The 24,732-nt window shown below is 47.1% G+C and overlaps 1 protein-coding gene across 8 annotated transcripts in view; it reads left to right on the top strand.

Annotated features, from left to right (window-relative positions):
* The first annotated feature begins 22,556 nt into the window (after positions 1–22,556).
* Positions 22,557–24,732, top strand: part of DICER1 (dicer 1, ribonuclease III) — a 68,438-nt gene continuing 66,262 nt past the window's right edge. For 7 of the 8 annotated variants that reach the window (XM_053224898.1, XM_053224901.1, XM_027066543.2 and 4 more), the window contains exon 1: positions 22,667–22,787. The gene's annotated coding sequence lies outside the window, so the exon portion shown is untranslated. Of the gene's footprint in view, positions 22,633–22,666; positions 22,788–24,732 lie in introns of those variants that run through there. The other variant, XM_027066542.2, reaches the window with a different exon arrangement.

Below are 24,732 nucleotides of genomic sequence, written 5' to 3'. Positions count from 1 at the left end.
ACAAAGAGTGAGCCCTAACATAAAGTGTGGACTAAGCTGAAAAGGTTGCGGCTTGGAGCGCACAGTCAGGAAAAAATTCTTGAGACATCGCCGGTGCAAAAAGATGGTTTTATGAAAGGACCGGGACGGGACGGGACCCGTGAGCAGAGAGACATGCGTTGGGGTTGTGAGGGGTGACTGATTATATACTTTCAAGTTGGGATGGGATCAGGGATAGACTAAGTCTCTAAGGAATTTGGAAGCAGGGGTTCCAGGACCCCGGGGGGGGGGGGGCTAGCTGTTATTAGGAAAATGTCATTCGTTACCGTCTAAGAAGACCTCAGTCATGAGACCCTTCAGATGTATGTCAGTGGGCCGTATGCTTGGAGTATGATTGCTAACGTGTCTTAGGGGGTGGAGATAATGGAAGTTTCCAAAGGGACGGTCATATGTTAAAGGACACTTCCAGGAGGTCACGATAATGTTAAGCCAAGATTGCCCCTTGCCCTTAGCCAAGTATTAACCTCGAGGCAGCTGAGTTCCTAGAGGAAGGTCACTCTGCCTGTCTCATGAACTTGTCAATGGGCTGTAAGTAGTAAGGAGATTGAATTTTTTCCTTTCGCCTTTGTTGCCCGCATTGTGGTCCTTGGGTGATGATGAGGTGTCCGTGCAGGTTCATCGATTGTAACAAATGTACCACGGTAATGCAAGATGTTAAGGAGGGAGACTGTAGAATCGGGAAGTAGGTTGCTTTCTGCTCCATTTTTCCTTAACCCTAAAACTGCTCAACAAAAAGACGTCTATTAAATTTTTTTAAAGTTTCATGAAAAAAAAAAAAGAGGTATGCGACAGCCATGATTATCATAGGAAGTTACTACCGAGTAATTAACCAGAGGGGTTACAAGGTACTCTTTTTGCCCAGGGAGAGGATCTGAATAGTCCAGTCACAGAAGACAAAGAACACATCTTACATGAACCCATGGGTGCAAATGGGAACTAAAGAAACGTAAGCTGAAACTACCACTTTCCCCATTTTAAATTAACAAAATGTACATTGCGGCACTGTTTTACACATGCGAAAACAGCGTATAATTTCAGATGCCACCTGCTGTTCACCAGAGCTGTGAGGCGTGTGTTAGGATAATTCCCGACTGGTGGGAGTCTACTCGATAAACACTTGGGCTTGCTGGTGTGGGGAGCAAGATGCTCCTGCCTTTTGACCAGAAAAGTCTAGAAATTTATTCTAAGGAAGGTTTCCTGAGAACTGAATTCTACAGAAGTTAAAAACCAATCATGGAATATTATTGTTCAGGAAGAATGCCCTGGTGTCTCCAATACATTGATGACATCTTAAAAAGTGTAAGATGTTACAGGATAAAGGAGGCTCCGAAAAGATAACAACCAAATGCAACAGATGAACTTCGTCTGGACTCTGATTTGAAAGAACCATAAAAAGATGTTTTTTTGGGGGGGGGGGTGGCGCCTGGTTGGCTCAGTCGTTTAAGCATCTGGCTTCGGCTCATGATCTCATGGTCCGTGAGTTTGAGACCCGTGTCGGGCTCTGTGCTGACAGCTCAGATTCTGTGTCTCCCTGTCTCTGCCCCTCCCCTGTTCACGCTCTGTCTCTCTCTGTCAAAAATAAATAAATGTTAAAAAAAAAGTGTTTTTTTGGCATATGGGGAAATTTTAATAGGGACTGGAAATGAGGTGATATTGACAAATTATTGTTAATTTTGTTATGCAAAAAGTGGCAGGGGATTATGTTTTAAAAAGTCATATTAGAGAGGCAAGTTGAAATATTTATAGATAAATTGTCATGCTACAAATAATCCAAATTCATGTTATGTATATTTTACCACAATTTTTTGACATCCATAAAAAAATATGTAGTGGTGAGGAAGAAGGGTGTGGGAAATGAAATAAGATAGGTAAATGTTGACGGTGGCTGAAGATTTATTATGAGCACGTTGCAATTTATTATACATGTTTTATATGCTTAAAATTTTCCACAATAAATGCTTTAAACCATCCCCTTACTACAAACAAACCTTACTACTTTTTCTAGACGTTAAGCTGGGCACCCAGCTGCCTGGTAAAGACTCCATTTCCCAGCCTTCCTTGTGGCTAGGTGTGGCCATGTGACACGTTCTGACCAATAAGAGTTAAGAGGAAGTGACCCCTGACAAGTGCTACTGATGGTTCTTGCCCTTAAAATAACTCCCTCTGTGTGGGTTTCCCTGGTCTTTGCCATTTCCCCACATGTATCCTAGGGGACAGGGTCAGAAATATTGGGAAAGGAACCAAGGAATCCCAACCTTTTTTTTGCCCCCTAATCTAAGAAATTCATTCTTTATTACATAAAGATAGGACTGAAGGATACTCTGTCTCCCTGGATCGATTTCAGGACCAATTTCTATGACTACATCAAGCGAGCCTTCACTCGAGAGTCACTCCTGGAACACCCCATGCTCGCTCTCTCTGGCTTAGTTTAGGTGCAGTGAATCAGAAGAGAACCCATGAACTTCATAGCCACGAGCTGGGACCTTGTCGTGTCAAGCTTGTTTAGGAATTTTCTTAGCCATTTGCTCAGTTAATACAGATGATGAAAAATTTGTACGCCCCGTCTATTATGTTTCAAGCACCGGGCCAGGTCTGAAGAAGACAGATTAATAAGGTACTATTTCTCCCTCTTTTAAAGATCGTGTCGCCTGGTGATTTAATTTATACAAGACTGTAGACAGAATTTTGTGCGCTGTGGTTGGAAAACAGATCTTTCCAAGACCACGCACAGTGCTATCATTTCTGATTAGATATAAAATCCTGACTCTAAACAAATCTCTGCTGGCTTCGATCTAGCAATAAAAGAATAGAGCTGCTATTCAGAGGTTTTTTTTTTTTTTAACTGCAAAAACATTATAACAACAAAAAATATTTTAAAAGAGACAATTCCACTAGTAATCAATACATATACCATTTGAATGTTTCCATTTACTACAGTCCTTGTTTATGTTTATGTACAACTTTTATAAAGCTTAACTAGGAGCATATATTTAAGATTATACTCTGGGGGCGCCTGGGTGGCTCAGTCGGTTAAGCGTCAATTTCAGCTCAGGTCATGATCTCGCGGTCCGTGGGTTCGAGCCCTGCATCGGTCTCTGGGCTGAGAGGCCTGCTTGCTCTCTCTCTCTCTCTCTCTCTCTCTCTCAAAAATAAATAAACATTTAAAAAAAGAGAGATTATATTCTGGAACATTTGGTCCCCCCCTCCCTTCATTCACACATTTTTCATATGGACTGCCTACATATCTTAATGGTTGCAGGATATTCTATCATTCTAATAGCATATTTTACTTAGTTACTATCTAAAGGTTTGTTTTTAGGTTGTTTTGAATATTTCACCATCATAAAAAAAATGCTATAATACACAACTTCATGAATTTAACTTTTTCCTGTCGGAGTATTTCTTAGCAAAAGTTCCCAGGAGTATAAACGCTAATTCAAGGAGTGATTATTTTTGTGTTCCCTGCCAAGCTGATTTCCGGAAGAATTGAGCCAATTATGATTACTAAGAATACAGCAGTTTGAACAGAACATCACCACGTTTGAGCATTTTCATGTACATTTTGGTTAACTTAGAAAATATATTTTAGAAATTTATTTATAAAAGAATACCTTTCTTGAGTTTTTAAGATTGCAAGTGGGGTTGACCTCTTTATTTGAAATTGACTGCCCTTGTATGAAATACGAATGTCCTTGCACAGGATATCTATCGGGGCCTTCAAGATATCATTGTATCCCTGGCTTTTATTTTTCAGGCTTGACTTTTTGGGGAACAGTTTTAGGTTCACAGCAAAATCAAAAGGAAAGTACAGAGATTTCCCATACGCCCCCTCCCCCCTCCCACAGTTAGCCTCCCCCATTATCAATGTCCCCCACCAGAGGGGGACATTTGTTACAACTGCTGTCCCCACAGTGACACATCATAATCACCCAAAGTTCACAGTTCACGTTAGGGTGTATCTCTGGCTTTGGATAATATCGATTACTTGTACCAATTGCTTTCAATCACAGTACAATTTTTCAGGAACCTCGTTAATAACATTTTCTGACAATATCTTGCTAACAAGGATGTCCGGGGCAAGTGGGTCCCATGGCGTTTTAATATATTTAAGCAAAGAGTTTCAACTGATTAATAGATGCCAAAATGGTAATAATTTCACATGATATATGAAATACAGAATAGACCACAGGGAAATACATAGCTCCATCTACTGTAAATACTTTGAATTGGATATCTCTGGGTTTGTACTTTATGCCCCTCAGTTTGTTTTCATCATGCATTTAATTAAGAGTTTTGTAAGTGATGTCGGGCTCATAGCATTTTGCTAGACTCTTAAGGGACATAACTATAATTAACATGAGTATCCTGCCCTCGGATCTGCTCGCTGAACAGTTTTAAGGCAGCCCCTAGCCCAGGCTTGAGAGCCGGTCACCTGCTGACCCTGTACTGCCTTGGAAGGACTGAAGTTTTAGGGTCTAAGAGGAGTTTGCTCTGCTCTACCTAAAGCTCCAATCACTGAAAGGGGGTGAGGTTAAATGACGAGAGGGCAAAGGACTTCTGGAAAGGGTTGGAGAGGTGAGTAGGGAAGCGGAGGGAGAGGGGCCAGGGCAAGGAGGTTGCCAATGGTGTTCCTACTCCCAGGTGACCAGCATTTCGAGACAATGAAAGGACGCGGTCAGAGGTGACGGTTCTGTGACGGACCAGGTCATCCGTTCGTAGCAGGAATGCGTGGCACAGGCCAGACGGCATGTTTTGAACTGGAAGAAACTGCAAGCGACTGCAGTCCAGTAGATGAAAAAGGTTCTCAAGTAAAAACCATACCCTGTGGTAAGTGCTGAAATAAAAGCCCGTGTGTGCTATGTGCCTTGAAAGTAGAGAGAAGGAAGACACTCACTTTGCTGCAGGGAGGTCAGGGGCAGGAGCAGCGGGGCATCAGGTCTCAGACGGGTGACCTCACAAAGGAGGAGACTGGTGAGATAAATCCTGAACGGTAGGATTTCTGAGGGCACAGAAAGACAGGAAGGGTATTTTGGGCAAGGGGAACAGCATGAACAGCTGCACAGAGGCGTGAAATGTCATCATGTGTTTGGGAAACAGGGAGCCTGGTGCAGCTGCAGCTTGGTAAGGTGGCAGGGCGAGAAGTTACATAAGCAGCTTCTGCAGGACCTTGAACTTCAGGGTGGGAAGCCTGCAGACACTGGGGAGCACTGAGAGCCCTGAAGCAGGGCAGAGACGAGAGAACAATCGTCTGGAAGCGAAGCAGAGGGTGGACTGTAGTGAGTGAAGAGTTGGAGAGGCTGGGTAGGAAGCTATTGCAATGAGTTCAGAGGAGAAATGGAAGAGATCAGAAGCAGGGCAGTGGCAGTATAAAGAGGAGGAAACAGAATCACAAGGGGAAGTTCAAATTCACCTGTGGGACGGACAGTATTGGGCCACTAACTTGACTTGGGTGGCATTTCTAAGCAAGACGGGACATTGAGAGAAGGAGTGATCAGGCATTTCATTAATATGCAGCCGTCGACGCACTAAATGGCACACAAAAAGCATTCCATACTTATTATCTATTATTATTACTATTACGCATGTTAACAACTGAGTCATCATTTGCTGGCTTTTTTTTTTTCAGATACTCATTTTCATGGATAATTTTTAGAAAACTTAAATAATTGAATTTCTTTGGATCAAGCAAAATATCAGAAATTACTAGAAAAACCTTTATTGCATTTAAGATTCTTTTTTTAAGTGTTTATTTATTTTTGAGACAATGTGAGAGAGAGTGCAAGCAGCAGAGGGAGACACAGAATCTGAAGCGGGCTCCAGACTCCGAGCTGTCAGCCCAGAGCTGGACGCAGGGCTCAAACTCACGAACCATGAGATCATGACCTGAGCTGAAGTCGGACGCTTAACCAACTGAGCCATTCAGGTGCCCCACATTTAAGATCTTGAACCCTTAAGTCAGAACCTTGGTAACTTAGTCTATTCAAGAGTGCCCATAAAGCAGGTGCAAAGCATTAAGGTATTACCACACCTAGTTTTTACCTCTGTCACCTGCCTTTGCACTGGGCTGAGAGCTTCCGCAAATCAGACACCGACTTCTTAGCCATCATGTCCCCAGTCTTTAGGGGACTCTGAGAACAAGGTCACGGCCAGTGTTCCAAAACCCTTTGTTGAAGAACGAAGCAATAAATAAATGAATGGATGGATGAGGCAACAAAAGAATGAAATCCTTCTTTTGGACTAAATATAATGTGCATCGTACTTGGAAATTGCCCAAATGACCCAGGCAAGGGATGAGTAGAATGAACGCCTGACAGACACACTTAGACACGCTGGAATCCACAGCGAATAGGAGCCAATTAGCTTCCCATCCAGAGGCAGCCGAAGTCCCGCTACCCACATCCTCCCTCTCCCTAGTAGTTTCCTCGCTAAATCGATGTGTCAAAGAGGTTTTAGCCCAAACAATTTGGATTTGGTTTCTAATACTGCTCAGATTTTTCTGCACACTTCACAGACTTTTTGTATAAGGATACTGATTCAGGTACAAACCCCCAAATACCAGTGATGTAAACAAAGTCATGTTCCTCACCTAAGAGTTTAGGCTGTTGGGGCACCTGGGTGGCTCAGTCAGTAAGCGTAGGACTCTTGATCTCAGCTCAGGTCTCACGGTTTGTGGGTTCGAGCCCTGCATCAATCGTGCTCAGTGCTGACAGCGCGGAACTTGCTTGGGATTCTCTCTCTCTCTCTCTCTCTCTCTCTCCCTCTCTCTCTGCCTTCTCTCTCTCTTAAAACAAATAAATAGGGGCGCCTGGGTGGCTCAGTCAGTTGAGCATCCGACTTCGGCTCAGGTCACGATCTTGCGGTCCGTGAGTTCGAGCCCCGCGTCAGGCTCTGGGCTGATGGCCCAGAGCCTGGCGCCTGCTTCCGATTCTGTGTCTCCCTCTCTCTCTGCCCCTCCCCCGTTCATGCTCTGTCTCTCTCTGTCTCAAAAATAAAATTAAAAAATGTTCAAAACAAATTTGAAAAAAACAAATAAATAAACTTAAAAAAAAAAGAGTTGAGTCTCTGATGGTGGCTCTAAGATGTTGGGATTCCAGTTTCTTTCTATCTTGTAGCTCTTACATCCTCAATATGCAGCTTCTGTTACCTCATCTGACAAGACAGATCCACGCCCCACCACTGTGTCCTTATTCCAGCCCCAGGAAAGAAAGAAAAGAAGGGAGGAAGACATTTTAACTTTAATGGAATGACACAGAAGTTGCCTGCATTACTTCGGTTCACGTCTTGTTAGCCAAAGTTGGTCACGCGGTCACATTAGCTCCAAGGGATGCTGGGAAATTAAGCATTCAGCTGGCTCACCGTGCACCTGCCGGAAACTCCCATTGCTCACAGAACGAGGTCCTTAACCTTTCTTAGGCCGTGGATCCCCTTGGCAATGTGTTGAAACTGCTTCTCAGAATTCTCGAAGTTTTTAAGAAAATAAAAACTTCAAAAATATTTACATGACAGGTAATTGTGAAATATTTACATCTGTGCTTCTTCCCGCATTAACCACAAATATGGCAGCCGGTCTAATAAGTGTTGTAACTACCGTGGCTGCTGCCTCCATTACATTCGTCATTGAAGGAAATACTAAACTTCAGTTAGAGGTTAGTCAAAACAGAGATGTATTTTTTTTCTTTATCCTGGTTCATGAACACCCTGAATTCTATTCAAAGGCTTCTGGGGGTCTGTGAACCTACATTATGGGCCCCCCACTAATATCATAAGATGAAGGGAGACTCATTTCAATCCATGCCCGGGCTCTGTGGTTAGTGCTCTCTGCGGGAGTCAGAGTTCAGTGAGGAGACAGCAACCACAGGGGCATTTGAAAGGGGAAAGTTTAATATAATTATTAACTATAACAATGATTGGTATCACAAGGAATTGACTGGTAGGAAGTAGAGGGAATTCTAAAGAATGTCGGAATTGCAGATGTAAAGAGAGCTCGGGACTGACATCCAGGAATTGTTAGAGGGCATGGCATGGCTTATTGGATGGCAGAGCAGTTGGTGTGGAACCTTCTGGAAATCCATCCATGCTGCAGAAAGCCATTCGTGGAGAGGGATCTCGCTGCACATACTATGAAACAACCTGTGGCGGTTGCTGGGTGCTAGGTGCTGGGTGCTGAGTGCTGGGTGCTGCTGACTGTATACTGCAGAAGTCAGGCTCTGGGGAAGCTACATTGCAGGACTGGGCACTGGGGAAGCCGTTGGCACAGTGGGAGCCAGGTGCTGGGGGACCTGCCTGCACTGATGTAATTGGTGATGCTCTAAACCTGATGGCTGGTCAATCGCTGTTGTTTGACCACCAATTTGCAATTTCCCTCTTTACTCCAGCCTTGTCTTCCCAATCGATGGTCCTGGGCTTCTGCCCAAGTTCTTGGTTATCTCCTAGTTCTCTCTAAGCAAAGCTTCAAGAATGGACTTGAATCTCACCAACTGGTCTAGAACTTGGATACTTTGCTCAGCGTTTTCTAGTTCGTTCCTTGGAACCACAAATTATTATCCAAGTATCTTCGCTTACCAGGTGGAATCTTATCACACACTGGAAACTTAAGTGAAGTCCCGATGGTTTCTGAGAACCACGTTTGTTACGGCGCCCTACCCAACAGACTGAGTCTTCTTGGACCAAGCCCAGACCTACCAACATCTTTTGGATCCTGGGAACCTTGTTGATTCCAGTTTCCAGACACACTCCTCTTCCAAACCCCCATCCGGTTCCTAGTGTCTGCCCTTTCCTGCTGACCCACCGCTGAAATCCATGATGACTTGGGGTCAAGGCCCTTAGACAGTCAACAGCAAAAGGGGAAAGACCCAAGACTAGCCTTAGGGGCACACAGAAGTGGTTCCTACTGATGTGAAGTTTTTTGTGGAAAGTTCTAGAAACTCGTCCACCTAAAATATTCTTCTTTCCTTCTTCTATTCCCTGCTCCCTCATTCTCCCCGCCCCACATACATATCTTACCTCCAGACTCTCTCAATACTGGAAACAGTACCATTTGTGGGTTTGTTTTTTTTCCTTTTGGAGTTAAAATCATCGTGATTTACTGAAATCTCTTTCAGCTACTCATACAGACCCCTGAGAGAGATAATAAGCCATTATTACCTACAAACGCTTTATGATGTCTTATTTACTCCTTGCTTTTAATAAGCTGTCTGCAAATGGGGCCCCGAGGAGGTAAGTCACAACACATGTCAGTGTGGATCGACTACACATCCAGCTTGCCAAGGACAGTTCCAGTTTACATGTGTTGTCCCAGGATGATTTTTAATCGCGTCCCATTTCCCTCTTGCCTAGGTGTAGACAATAAATCAGTCACTTAACTAAGTTGGATGGGTCTGGACCGTGTCATTTCATTTGGGGAAGGGAAATCTGGAGGACGGATTGAATTTGCTGGGAAGCAGTACGGCATGTTGAGGAAAAGTTGTCAGAGAAGAGAAAATGCCATAGAGACGGCTGCAGACAAGCTTTGCTGACTTTAGAATTTGCCATAACCAACCTCCCAGGGTGAATTGGGTTCCCATCTGTCAATGCACCTGGGAATGGTACACGTTGGCTTTTGAGGAACATAGCCCAGCAATAAAAGCCTAGTGACACAGGCTTGAAGTCAGTCAGTCTTGAATTTAAATCTCAAATCCGGGGCGCCTGGGTGGCTCAGTTGGTTGGGTGTCTGACTTTGGCTCAGGTCTTGACCTAGTGGTCCTTGAGTTCAAGCCCCGCATTGGGCTCTGTGTCGGACAACTCAGAGCCTGGAAGCGACTTTGGATTCTGTGTCTCCCTCTCTCTCTGCCCCTCCCCTGCTCACGCTCGCTCTGTCTCTCTCTCTCTCAAAAATAAATAAACATTAAATAAATAAATAAATATTTAAAAAATCCCAAATTCACTCCTAACTGGTATGTGACCAGGTCCCTTCTCTACTCAGTCTTCTACTGATAATCTGTGTCCCTTGTCTCTTTGAGTCTTAATTCCTTTCTTTGTCAAATTGACATGATAGTAACACCCACTCTTGAAGCAGCACTAAAGATGAAATGAATCAACGTGGGTAAGGTATTCAGCATAATGCTTGGGGCGTAGCAATCACTCAGTTTCATCAGTCGATATCAGTAGTGGAATGTTTGTCCACCTGTCCTCTGAAAACCTCCTACCCCACTGTAGTAGGCTGAATAAAGATGGCCCCCGAAGATATCCGTATCCTGATCCTTGGAACCTCTGAATGTTACCTTGGGTGGCAAAAGGGACTTTGCAGGTGAGATTAAGGTAAGGATCCTGAGATGGAAGAACTATCCTGGATCATCTAGGTAGATGCTAAGGGTACTTACAAGTGTCCTCATGAGAGGGAGGTAGAGAGAGATCTGACTACAGAAGCATAGAAAGGTGATTTAATGCTGGAAGCCGAAGGTCGTGCTTTGCAGATAGAGGAAGAGACCTCAAGCCAAAGAACACAGGCAGCCACCAGAAGCGGAAAGAGGCGAGGAGATGGATTCTCCCCTCCCAGCCTCCAGAAGGAACCAGCCTGCCAATACCTTGGCTTCAAGCCCAATGGGATAGAGTTTAGACTTCTGAACTCCAGAATTGTAACAGAATACATTAAAAATTTTTTTATGTTTGTTTGTTTACTTATTTAGACAGAAAGAGAGACAGAGTGTGAGCTGGGGAGGGAAGACAGAATCAGAAGAGAGGAAGAGAGGAAGACAGAATCGGAAGCAGGCTCCAGGCTCTGAGCTGTCAGCACAGAGCCCCACGCGGGGTTCGAACCCACAAACCTTGAGATCATGACATGAGCAGAAGTCGGACTCTTAACCCACTGAGCCACCCAAGTGCCCCATAACAGAATACATTTCTGTTGTTTGAAACCACTGAGTTTGTGGTAATTTATTACAGAAACAACAGGAAACTAAGACACCCACCCATAGGGGGAGCCTCTCCATAGTCATATTTCTTTCTTTCTTTTTTTTTTTTATTGAGGTGTAATTGACACATAGCGTTACATTAGTTTCAAGGATACAACATGATGATTTGATACTCGTATATATTGCAAAATGATCACCACAATAGATTGTCCCCTTCCATCCCCGTCCATAGGTACAGAAGCCTTTTTCTCGTAATGAGAACTTGTAAGATCTATTCTCTCAGCAACTGTCAAAAATAGAATAGCGTTATTATTAACTATAGTCACCACGCTGTACGTTACATCCCTGTGACTTATTTCAACAGCCTTGTTACTTTCCCTTGGTCTAAGAGCGGACACATGACCTAAGCGGGGACAATTAGATTCTTCCTCCCAGGCGTTTGGAATTTTGACCTAGGCATGTGGGTGTTGAAACACATCCATGGCAGCATGCCAGAGACATGGTTCATGACCTTCTGTTGCTGGGTTTCTCACACCCGTCATGCTTCCTGCCTGCCCCTTAGATTAGTCAGCTCTCCCTCAGATATAACAGGGATCTCCTGTGGGATTTAACGGTATCCTTTCAACAAAAATCCCTTTGTCAATTAAGGTAGCTAGCCTTAAATGTCGGTTGACGGTCACCCCAAGAAACCGATCGATACAGACAAGCTGCAACGAACAATCATCGGAGAAAACCACTTGTCTGCAACAAGCCGCCGGACTACAGCCTGGCTAACGGCCCCAAGTCAGGCTTCTGTGGCTTTAAAGCAGTTACAGTACCTGAGAAGCTCCACAGCACAGTTGAACAGGGAGCAGACGAAACACCAGGGCTGCTGAGAAAACGGTTCTTTCTCCCTGGCCCAGCACAGTCAAAGGTGAGGCAGCTCATTTTGACGGGGAACCTTAAGGAAATGTCATTCTTTTTTTTTTTTTTTTTTAAGGCTTATTTATTTTTTAGAGAGAGAGCATGAGCGAGGGAGGGAGAGAGAGAGAGGATCCGAAGCAGGCTCTGAGCTGTCAACACAGAGCCCGAAGCAGGGCTCGATCTCACGAACCATGAGATCATGACCTGAGCTGACGTCGGATGCTCAACCGGCCAAGCCACCCAGGCACCCCAGGAAATGTCATTCTGAGAAGATCGGCGTGTTCTTGACACACGACTGGATTTTCCCTAAGAGACTGTAGTTGAGAGCGGATAGGGGTGGGGGCGGGGGAGGAACTGAAGAAATGTTCCCACCGTCCAGTCACCAAACTGCCGGGGAGAATACAAAAGATGCATAGTTCAATCTAAAAGAACTCACGTTTACTCAGGCATGTGGCGAAGCTCTGTGAAGTGTGTTGTTCACTTTCAGAGAGAACACTGCAGCCAAACCCGGGGCCTCACGAGACGCCACCCCGGAAGAGCGCACAGAAGCATGGGAGTGAGTTTGCTTCTGTCACTAGCCTCCTGTATATCCTCTGCTGACCATTCAAGAGCCAGTTCGGTGACAGCGGCTTCCGAAGAACAGCTGTCTTTTCCCTAAGGCTTCATTCATCCAGCAGGCTTTTATTGAACTACTGCTTTGTGCCTGGGACGGTGCGAAGGACATGTGACCCAAAGAGGATCTGACATCTTTTCTGCTCCTGGTGCGGGCTGATCGCTGAAGTGGGAGACACAGGGAAAGGCTCTGCTTTGATACGGAGCACCTCAGAATCCTGCCATCAGGATTGTCGACGTCTGGAGGGCACAGACCATATGCGATTCTCTCATTTCCCGGGGTGCCCAGCACAGGAGTATGAGGGTAGAGAACCCTCATACTCAAATATGTGCTGCTACTTTTATTGAGTTGATTTCAGCGATTCTTGCTATATGTCTCTAATAGTCACGATGACTGCAACTCATGGAACGCCGATTAGGTGCTAATACATTATTCACTGAATTCTCTCAACCTCAAACCGCGGGTACTCATATTATTTACACTTTATGAAGGACAGAAATGACGCTCTGTAAGGTGGTCTTGTAAGAGACAGGGCTGGATTCCAGTCTCGACTGTCTGGAGACGGAGGCCGACCTCTCTCCTGCCGTACGTGGTCCTGTGACCACATTTTATGGAAAATTTGCTAAGGGTCAAAGAAACTTCAAGCTTTCTATTTTTCATAATCATTTGACTTGCAAGGATGGAGATGCAATTCAAATGGTTTTAAAAATATTGGGGGCTGGGTGCCTGGCAGGGCTCAGTCGGTCGAGCGTCCGACTTCGGCTCAGGTCATGATCTCACGGTTTGTGAGTTCGAGCCCCGCATCGGGCTCTGGGCTGACAGCTCGGAGCCTGGAGCCTGCTTCGGATTCTGTGTCTCCCTCTCTCTCTCTCTGTCCCTTTCCTCTCACACTCTGTCTCTCTCAAAAATAAATAAACACCAAAAACAAACTAAAAAAAAAAAATGAAGCTGACTTTAAGGCTATCTTACAATGTCTTGGTCTCTGTCTTTCTGTCTGTCTCTCCTTCCTCCTCCACACCCTGTCTCCATCTCTCATCTCAGTCTTTTCTATTTTTTGGTGTCCTTGGCTTCCCCTGAAATGGGCCCTCTCCGCACGAGGGGAACACGGCTGCCAGGACCACACGCTTACGCCCACTGACCAGTGAGGCACCGGGATTCCTCTTCACCGATTCCAGGCACAAAAATCTTAGGGAAGGTTTTGATTGGCCGGGAGGGGGTCACGCGGCCAGGAGAAAAGTGAATTGTTCCAGCCTTCACATGGCCAGCTTTGAGATTAGGGGTGGGGTCTGTGCCTGGCAGTCCGTGGAATGACGCGGTCAGAGGTGGGATCGTGGGAAAGAGAATTTCTACTTAAGAAAACATGGGCTGCCCCAGGACAGACAAAGCAATGTGTGTGCATTGCTGCATAAGACATGGGCCGTTGCCTCCTGCGGTAGCTAATGTAGGTGTAACTTGCATTGAAACTGCGGAAGAAGGTACGTTTCGCTCAACTTTAAACAGAGGAGGGGACCTTCATACCAGTGGTGTGATAAGTCAATGTGGGCTGCATAGGGAATCACGCAGTCTTGGGTTTTGTTCTCTCCCTCTCTCCCTCCCTGCTCCTCCTCTCTCCTTCCTTTTTCCTTTTGCTCCGTGTACACCGTGGAGACATAGAAATACGCACGGATGACACAGACAGCACCACTTGTGTCCCCGAGAAGCTCTGCCTGGTGGGGCCCTGGCCTGGGCGTGGGGGCAGGGAGAAGAGAGAACACAACGTGGGCGGGGCCAGACTCAGGGGGGGTGTTGCTGTGAAAAAAACAAGGGTGGGTGTTAACTCCAGTTGGGGGGCCGGGGTCAGGGGTGGCCACCTGACGAGGTGGCATTTGACTAAAGTGTGAAGGACAAGGGGCATTTGCAGGCACGGAGCAGGGGAGGCTTTCCGGCCAGTAGCTGTAGAACAACTGTTACAAACGCCAAGTCAAAACGTAGGGACCCAAACACCCTGCCTCTGGAAAGGAGAGTGTTTTCATGGTGGTACCAGGAGGTCAGTGTCCCCAGAGCATATGGAGCAAGCCGATCGGGGGAGCATGACCTGAGGCCAGAAACCCCGGTAGATGCTGGGTTCCTGGGGGACTTGAGTCCCAGCTAAGAAGTCATGGAAGGTTTGGAGCACTGGAAAGATCCAAGCGAAGGGATTCACACCCAATAGCCTCTCTTTTTCCTCTGATTTATTAGGTAAGAGAGAAAGAAGGTCATTACTGGTCATTACAGTGGCTCCCACCGGTATCCAGCTTGGGATGCCACTCCAGGGGTCACTTGCACCCATCCTGAGACCCCAGGGACGGCAGCAGCATTGTGGGGTGCTATGGGCTGTGTTGCGGCCCCACAGAATTCATACGTTCAAGCCCTAATCACCACCCTGAGAATGTGACTATAGGTGGAGACAGGGTCTTTACATTGGTGATTAAGGTAAAAAGAGGTCAGATGGGTGCGCCCTGGTCCAGTCTGGCCTTGGAAGAAGAGGAAACGGGGCTGCCCCAAAAGACACCAGGGATATGAGCGTGAAAGCAAGTTTTCTGGGGGCCCTTTTACGAGGGCACGAATCCCAGGCCCTCGTAGATCATGGGGGCTCCACCTCATGACCTAATCACCTCCCACAGGCCCCACCTCCTCCACCGTCATCTTGGGGGTTAGGGTTTCCACGTGTGAATTTGGGGGACACACATCTGCAGGACACAGCACACAGCTGCATCTGCAGTGGCCTTGTTCCGATTGGCTTGGCTCGCGTCACATGGGGAAGGTGTCAGAGAACCGCGTGGAACTAGCTCTGGAGTGTGAGAACTCAAAGCAAAGACTGATAGGTTTTGTTGGTCTAGAAAAACAGGGAGGTGAAGGGTAGCATAAAGAAGAAAGGAAGGATAAATCTACCTAAACTCAATATTAAAGTCGATAGTTCTGTTGAACTGCATTAAAAGAAAATCTGGGGATACCTGATTTTATAATTCTAAGCTCCTTGAAAAATGGCCTCCGTGCAAGTACTAATCCCCTGTGAATGTTGTTTACCAAGTAACAATTCAATGCAAATTCAGAGTATACTATGTCTTTCTTCCCCCAATTACAAAAAGCTAATGCCAAGATATGGGAAAGTTGCTATAGTCCGATGTGAGGGAGGGGCAGGGAAAGTCAATCAAATACTGTGACACCGATAAGGTTACCACGGGGCTATAATGTTTCTGTTGTTTTATTTTCCCCTGTCAGAGTGAAAAGATACTGAAACTCTATAGGGGAGCTATGCAGGGCGCTGGGAAAAGTGGCAAGGACTTTGGGGTAACATTCCCTGGTAAAATACCGAATTGTCTGAAGGTCAGGCTTCTTTCCTTCCAAATTAAACAAGCCTCAGGGATTCAGTACTGATGTGAGTGCAAAAGACACAATCGAATCAAAAGTCATCCCCCAAAACCAAGAGACGCCAAGATGCCAGGAGGCCAGGAGATGACTTGATTTTTACTCAAGTTTAAAGAGAGGCGTGGGGCGCCTGGGCGGCTCAGTCGGTTAAGCGTCCAAATTCAGCTCAGGTCACGATCTCGCAATCTGTGAGTTCGCGCCCCGCGCCGGGCTCTGTGCTGACAGCTCAGAACCTGGAGCCTGCTTGGGATTCTGTATCTCCCTTTCTCTGCCCTCCCCTGCTCACGCTTCTGTCTCTCTGTCTCGAAAGTAAATAAACATTAAAAAAAAAATTTTTTAATAAAAGATTAAAAAAATAAAGAGAGGCGTAATATAATTGTGATCTGGGACAGTGAAAAAGGTATGGAATGTGTCTGACTGGTGTATTTTTCTCTACATTTTATTCCAACTCAAAATGTTACTTGAATAGATTAAGGTTCACGTTTAGCTGTTTTATTTTGTTAAAAACAAAGCAAAATAACCTCTCTTTTCCTCTCTCTCTGACCCTCCCCTGCTCATGCATCGCACACCCACTCTCAAAATAAATAAGTAAACTTAAAAAAAAAAAAGCAACATAACAACAAAAGTTGAACCATGTGGTAAAGACCGATAACCTTTTTTTTAAATAATTTTTTTAAGTTTATTTATTTTGAGAGAGAGAGCATGTGCGCTTAAGTGGGGGAAGGAGTAGAGAGAGGGGTAGAGGGAGAAGCCCAAGCAGGCTCTGTGTTGTCAGCACGGAGGCCAACGTGGGGCTCGAACTCACCAACCGTGAGATCATGACCTGAGCTGAAATCAAGTCAGACACTGAGCGGACTGAGCCGCTCAGGTGCCCCAGGGCTGCTGATCTCGATCACAGTTCACAAGGCGCTTTGGTCACATGGCAGAGCTCCGATGCCCAGCAGGGCTCTGTCGGACTTACATCTTCTGCTTCCCGGAAGACAGACTCTGGGTGAACTTGAAACCACCGCCATTCGAGGGGAGAGCAAAGCACACACATTTTCACCCTCCAAATATCCCCAATTCAGCTCCATGTCTCTCCCATTAGGACCATCCTGGTCAAAGCCATCACTTCCTTACACTTTCGCAAATGAATCCTTTGATTTTGCGCTTCTCTGTTGTCTACACTGGCTGGAGTTAACATTAAAGAATGTGTATCTGGGGGCGCCTGCGTGGGTCCGTCAGTCAAGCATCCGACTTTGGCTCAGGTCATGATCTCGCCGTTCCCAAGTTCAAGCCCCACATTGGGCTCTATGCCAACAGCTCAGAGCCTGGCGCCTGCTTCGGATTCTGTGTCTCCCTCTCTCTCTGCCCCTCCCCCTCTCAAGCTCTGTCTCTCTCTCTCTCTCTCTCAAAAATAAACATTAAAAAAATTTTTTAATGTATATCTGATGTCATCACCGTTGGCTGAAAAACCTTTCTATGGCTTCCCCATCTGTGAAATGAAACAGTAAGTCCTTAACATGATACACAAGTTCCTTTGTATTCTGGTACCACTGCTCCTGGTTCTCGGGCCTTTGGACTCTGGGAGTTTCACCGATGGCCCCCTGGCCAGGCCTTTGGACTTGGACTGAATTACAACCCCAGCTCTCCTGGTTCTCCAACTTGCAGATAGCAGACTGTGGGACTTTTTGGCCTCTATGATGGGGTCAGCCAATTCCTATTACAAATCTCTTCTATTTCTCTCTCTATATATCCTATTGGTTCTGTTTCTCTGCAGAACCCTGACTAATACAGAAGTGTGAAGAACTCCCATATTTCCTTTACCCTGAAACTCCATTCACTTTTCACCAATCATACCGATGATATCTTTTAGGGCCAAAAGATCCAAACCCAGCAAGGATTACACGTTGCACTTACTCATCATATACCTTCAGTTTCCTTTGTTCTGGAAGTGTTTTTTAGTCCTTCTTCGATCTTCATGATCTTAAAATCTTTCAGTATTACAGGCCAGTCGTTTATGTAGGCTATCCCTCAACCTGGGTTTGTCTGGTGTTTCCTCATAAGATTCAAGATGCTCAGGGGCGCCTGGGTGGCTCCGTTGGTTAAGCATCCGACTTCAGGCTCAGGTCATGATCTCACAGCTCGTGGGTTCGAGTCCCACATCGGGCTCTGCGCTGACAGCTCAGAGCCTGGAGCCTGCTTCGGATTCTGTGTCTCCCTCTCTCTGCCCCTCCCTGGCACTCTCTCTCTCTCAAAAAATAACGTTAAAAAAATTTTTTTTTAAATGCATGTAATGCAGTGTGGGGTGGGGCCCACTTTCTGTCTTGGACTGCAGGTCCAGCTGTCGTGTCCCTGGCTGCTGGCCGAAGCAGACCTTGTCCGGTAGGACCCTTGACACGGTCCACGCACAATAGCTGTGCTTGGCCTGTGCTGTGTCACAACGGCAGTTCGCGGGATAGCGTGAGGACATGCTGCTGCTTCTCTGCGGTTAAGTTTCCCCCAATAAAGCCCATATTATAGCTGCGCCGTGTAGCACGCTTCGGGTGTATCTGTGACCTGTTGCCTGAAAGTTAACATTGAATACTTGAGTAAGGTGACGTCTGCTAGATTCTCTTTTGTAAAGTTCTTGTTTTTCAACTAAGAGTTATAGGGGAGATGCTTTGAACCTATGTTACTATCCCATTCTTTGTCCAACTTTCACCCAGGAGATTTAGCAAACACTGATATTTCTTGTCTGATGATTGCCAAATGGTGATTTTCTAATTCCATCATTCCTTCTAAGTTTTTTTTTTTTTTAAGAGAGTGATAGAGCATGCACACTCGAGAGGGGGGCAGGGAGAAGGGATAGAGGGGGAGGGAGGGAGAGAGAGAGAGAGAGACAGAGAGAGAAAGAGAGAGAGGGAGAGAGTCTTAAGTAGGTCCCGCACCCAGCACGGGGTCAGCGAGACCCTGACGTGGGTCCCGATCCCACAGCCCTGGGATCATGACCTGAGCTGAAATCAAGAGTTGATGCTCAATTCACTGAGCCACCCAGGAGCCCCTATTTCTTCCAAATTTCTAGTTGCATTCTATCCTAAGGAAGACCTGTCTCTTTTCTCCTCACTTATTCATTCATTAAACACACACACACACACACACACACACACACACACACACACACATCAGCGTGGACTCATGGATTCTATTTTACTCCATGGGACATAATCTCCTACTATCATCATTTATTTTGATGTTCCAATTTCCCAGATTTGGCCAGCGGGAGTCCCTTCAAACAGACTACGTTGTTGTTTTGAAATGTCTCCTTCACTCTGAGCATTTTCATGTTTTCTGGCACGACAAGAAGGTCCAGGCTCACTTACGCTTTCTCTGTCCCAACCGTGAAATCAGGTATTTCTTCAAGGATTCCCGGTTCCTTTTAGCAGAAGATGGTGTTTCAAGCTGGGTGTTAGGTGTTCTCCTGGATATAGGGCTGCTGCTCCAGGGTTCTTTCAGCGGACAGAGCTAGGGAGTATATATACATAGATATACTTTTATGTATATTGAAAGCCCTAGGTTCACATCAGTATCTCCAATTCCAACCTGACCACTCAAGCCTTCTTCTTTTCTCCTTTCTATATTTGTAACCCCATTCTCCAACAGTGAGGAATGTGGCTTCCGTGGTCCTCAATATAGTTTTTCATTTGCAGAGTCCCCTTGTATATACAATTGGCTGCCTGACTTTGCAGGACTGCACCCACCTTCCTTGTTTTGGCTCTGATCTCCACGCTCGGCTGACTTCCTAGCTGAATAGTGGGACGACTGTATTCTCCTGGGTAGATGGAAAAGCAGAGAGAACCAGTCACTAGAGAAAGATACACAGATAAGCAGACACAGAGGGGAAAAAAAAATCACAGAAGGATATAGAGAGTACCTTTGAGTTCCTGAAAGCTTTCCAACTCCTGGGTCTACTCCTTTGCTGTAGCTGTATTCCTGCTCCCGGCTTCTGTGAGAAGCGTCTGCAACCTTATGATACAGTTCTTCCCTTTTGGTTAAGCTACTTCAGGTTGGTTTCTGTTACTTGCAAACAAAGAGTCTTAAGCAAAGGTATATTTGTATCCTGACTTGTCCTACAAAAAAGAAAACAAATTATGGAAATAATCAGGGCAGAGGGAAAATAAAAAAATTTGCCCACCGAAAATGCATACCACATGGCACTATACCGTTGCTTAACATGGGCTGAAATATTAGCTCCAAGATTTCTAGTGATCCAAACAAAGTGTGAAACACTATCCCTGACAAGAGTTTATGTCTCTGGATTTAAAAACAAGCCAGCAACTAGAGCATGAATAGATAGATCATTGGAACAAAATGCAGAGTCTACAAGTGAACCCTTCAACAAATGGCCAATAAGTGGCAAACCGTGTAGCCATCTGGAAGAAAAAGAATTTGGATCCATCACTCATCCCATATACTCAGTCACTGCCAAATGGATCGATGTTTAATTGCAAAAGACTGGAAGTCTAAGTGCCCACCAATAGAGAATTAGTTAAATAAATCAAGGCACATCCCAGCAATAAAGTGTTATGAGGATTGAAAAAAATAGCAAGGGGATGCCTGGGTGGCTCAGTCCGTTAAGCGTCAGACTTCAGCTCAGGTCATGATCTCACGGTTTGTGAGTTCGAGCCCTGCATCGGTCTCTGTGCTGACAGCTCAGAGCCTGGAGCCTGCTTTGCATTCTGTGTCTCCCTCTCTCTCTGCACCGCCCCCCCCCCCCACTGTCTCTCTCTCAAAAATAAGTAAACATTAAAAAATTTTTTAAAAATAGCACGGACCTCTGTATATATTGCTGCAAAATACCTTCAGGATATATTATGTAAAGAAGGCAAGGTAAAGTAGGCGTGTAGAGCATGCTACCATTTTTGTAAATGAGGAAGTCTTGGCTTGTATGCACATGAAAAAATTCTTCTGATGAATGAGGAAGAAATATCTGCTTGGGGACAGGTGTGAGAAAGAGATTCTTTCTACTATATATATTGTTATGCTCTCTGACGGATGAACCATATGTATGTACCACTCTTTTTCTTTATTTAAAAAAAAAAAACTGGTGAAAATTAGACAAATCCGCTGATGGAGAAGACCAGCTAGTCTTGACAGATTGAACGGACAGCAGGAGGGGCTAAAAGTTTTACCTGCCCCCAAATTCCCACCGCTAGTGCCTATTTTCACCCTGAGAAGCCATCCTTTTCACAAAGGATTATCTCCCTAAAGCCTTTATGTGTGTTATCGGGGAGGTCTGTTGCCCACAGTGCGGTACGTGTAAGAAACGTTTTTATGGAGGTCTGCCCAAAGCATTCTATTTCCTAATTTTGCCCATGAACATTCTATGTTAAGGCGAAACTCCAAGCCAATCTATGGTAGATGTATGATCAAAATTTGAGCACAGTAGTGACTGACAGCACGCCAGTCCGGAAGCCAGACTACCTGGGGCTCTAATCTCAGTTCACTTATTAGCTGCTGGAGGCTAGTCAGTTTCTCCATCTGTTAAAATGGGGCCAGTTACAATGCCCATCTCCAATTTATATCACGAGCATGTGCACCTTAGGGCAGCCAGTCCAATAGCAACAAAATGTGGCCCACGTAAGACATCACGATTCCTCTAGCACAGCAAAAAAAAAAAAAAAAAGAAAGAAAAAACAAGTGAAACTACTGTTTATCCCGCTGTGTAAAACACATGATCACTTCATGTCATCAGCAAGATTATTAGTGCGATGTCTTACAGTCTTTTTTTTGGTAAAGCACACATACATCTATGAGTTCCAACCAGCACATCCCACTTGGGACTGGCCAATTATTAAGTGCTCAAGAGCCACACGAGGCTGGTGGCGGCTGTAGAACACCGGCTATCTAGCACGGAGTAGGTGCTGAGTGCTAACGCTTAAGATTGGAAGCATCCCCTGCAGTGCACCAGCCTACCCCAGGAGTCCTCCGGAAGAGATGCCTACATTTGGGGGTAAATTAATAGGATTCTCTTTAAGCCCATGACTTACTGGACCTCCATCCACTCTTTAATTCACAGACACGAGGTGTGGCAGAGCGTTGCAACCTATGCAAAGGGACAATTTACATAAGCGCCCCCCCCCCCCCCCGTCTCCGTCCCATTATCCGGTTATTCCTATTCCGGGGCGGGGGTGGGGTCTGTTGTCTCCCCAAATGCAGAGGGCCCGGCACCACCACCGCGGGGGAGAAGCAGGCGAGTGGGAAGGCCCTTTAAAAAGGGGAGGCGGTGGTAAGAGGAGGGCTGAGCCTCCGGAGAACAATCACGGCCGTGGGGAAGGGCCACGTTTAGGGGGCGGTGGGTGTCAGAGGGGCAACGATGGAGGCGGACGAGTTCCGAGAGCCGGGAGGTTCTGCCGAGCCCGGCGAGCGCTAGCGGCCCCGGCGCGCGGGCCCAGGAGCGCGGCGAAGGCGCCGGGCCGCAGGCGGTGGATCGCCCCGGTCCACTCCCGGCGCTGGGCCGCAAACGCCTCCTGGCTTCCGCCTCCCGCGTCCGCTGTCTCCCGGCTCCTGAATGGCTGCGGGGCCGGGATTAACCTTTCACCGCCGCGCTCTGTCCAATCACAGGCTCGCTCTCATGCCGGCGCGGGGCGAGCGCGGCCGAGCGGAGCGTGGGGGCGCGGAGGAGGCGGCGCGGGCGCCGGTGGGATTCTTCAAGCGGCTGTGCGCCGTTGCCGCGGGCCGTGCGCGGGCTGCGGGCGAGCCGGGCTCTGCGCAGTCTCCGCAGGCGCGGGCGGGAGGGGTCGAGGCGGAGGCGCGGCGCGGCGCAGGCTGCTCCAGGCCCAGGTGAATGGAGTAACCTGACAGCGGGGACGAGGCGACGGCGAGCGGGAGGAAATGGCGGCGGCGGCGCCAGGCGGCACCGGGAGGCCTGGGCTGTGACGCGCGCGCCGGAGCGGGGTCCGATGGTTCTCGAAGGCCCGCGGCGCCCCGTGCTGCAGGTGAGGCGGGCTCCCGCGGAGCCGCTTTGTGTGCGGGGCGGGGAGCGGCTGCGCCCGCCTCGGCGCGGAGGCCCGCGTGGGCGCCCGGGCCCGGACCCGCCGGGGAGGGCAGCCGGCGCGGGCAGATGGCGCGCGGCCTCGCCCGGTCCCGGGCGGCGCGGCCTGCGAGCCGGGCGTCCACCGGGCCGGGCTCCGCGCCGCCCGGCCCCTGGCACCCCTCCGGAGTCGGCGCCGTGGAGGGCCGCGGTGCGGTCGCGTTGGCGGCGGCCGGGGCCGCGGAGCCCGCGCTGCCGCCCGCCGGGCCCGCGGAGAGCAGGCTTTGACAGGTCCGGTTACGCACGCGGGAGCGGTGCGGGACCCGCGGCGGGGTCCGGGGAGCATCCTCGGGACCGCGCCGGGCCTGCCCGGAGGGCAGGGAGGCCGGCTGTCGTTGCTGGCGGGGAAGCGCGAGCCTTGGGGTCCCGCCCGGCGAGGATTGTTCGCGTTTATTGGCAGGTGACCAGATCTGGGTCCCCCGGGGCGGGTGGCCGGGGCCATCTTTTCGCCCCTCCTCTCCGATGTTTTTGTTGCCAGAACGCCTGAACCCTGCAGAGGAGCAGCCTTTCTGGAGGGTTTTTCATCCCCGGGAAGTCGGTGTATGTTTTAGGTTAGCGCATCAGATTCATGGGGATGGTCTAGAAAAACCGAGCTGCCCCGAAGGCTTTGCCCGCTGCAGAGCTAACACACCCCGTAATGTGTCTTTAATAGCCCGGAGATTTGTAAAAGCAAGGATGCGTGAGGAGTCCTTTGCTCTTCAGGGTTCAGTCTGTGCGTTTGTGAAGAAAAGTCCTTCTTCCGGGGACCCGCTGCTGATCCACATGGAAAGTCTGAGCATTCTTAGGATTATCACGAGATAAGCATTCATCTTATTAAAGAGTAATTAACTTTGAAGCCTGTGCCGCTGGGAGGTGCTTCTGGCTTTGAATTTTCTGAATCTTTACCATCCCGATTTTCAGTTGTCTTTCAAGTGCAGCACACTCAGTGAATGGAAAAGGACAGGAGTTAGGAGTTAAATTACTTGGAAAGTACATATTTGTTAATGTGCTCTCGTAAGAGGTTCACTAAATTGAAAATGTATGGATGTGAACATGTCGTTTTCTCAGTAAGAACCCATCTGAATCGAGAGCTCCAACAAGTTATTGGACGATGGGTGATGGTGCAGGATTCTGAATGAGACTGCGAGGGAGTAGCGATTTTAGGACTGTTAGTATTTGAGGGAGTGTCATTAATAGCTAGGCTCTGGAATAATCAGTTTCTTTCGCAGTGTTGTCTTTGGAGCCAGTTAGCTACCTGTGGCATGTGTACATTACATGGAATATGTGGTCTACACACACACATATATGGACACGTGCATATAATTATTTCAGAACTTCATTTTAGGTCACATAAAACTTGCTCTATAGATTAGAAATACTGTAAACATTGCTTGTAATATGATTACTATAAACATTTAAATAGCAACATGGGTTAATGGATTTATCCATGGTATACACGTGCTGTTTTAAGAAAAGATGTATTCACCAATTTAATTCGGGGAGAAAAGATCTTCTTTTCCTGCAGTTTAACGCTATCAGCTCACCATCAGAGGTTAAGTTCCGTCGACTGTATTATGCCTGCGACTCTTCTGTATGAGTTGGTATAGCAGGGTTTTGCCATTGCCAAGTTTTCTTGTCCTAGGTTTAGAAGACGTTTTATTTTGATGTGGCTCGTGATTCTTACCTGATAGTGATTTGGGGGGTGGTACATAGGTGGCAGTTCGTTTGGTGTAGTGCTGCCTTCTAGGAATGACGTTTATGACCCTGGGACTCTCCCCTGCCACCATCCCACGTGCGGGATGCTTGTTTCATTTGAGAAAGTAGGTATTTCGGAGAGGTTCCCTCACTTGTGACCCGGTTAACATCCTGTG

Source organism: Acinonyx jubatus, chromosome B3 (assembly GCF_027475565.1).
Source record: "Acinonyx jubatus isolate Ajub_Pintada_27869175 chromosome B3, VMU_Ajub_asm_v1.0, whole genome shotgun sequence".
Taxonomy (NCBI): domain Eukaryota; kingdom Metazoa; phylum Chordata; class Mammalia; order Carnivora; family Felidae; genus Acinonyx; species Acinonyx jubatus.
Note: the sequence above shows the minus strand (reverse complement) of the source record. Positions and strands in the feature narration are given on the sequence as shown.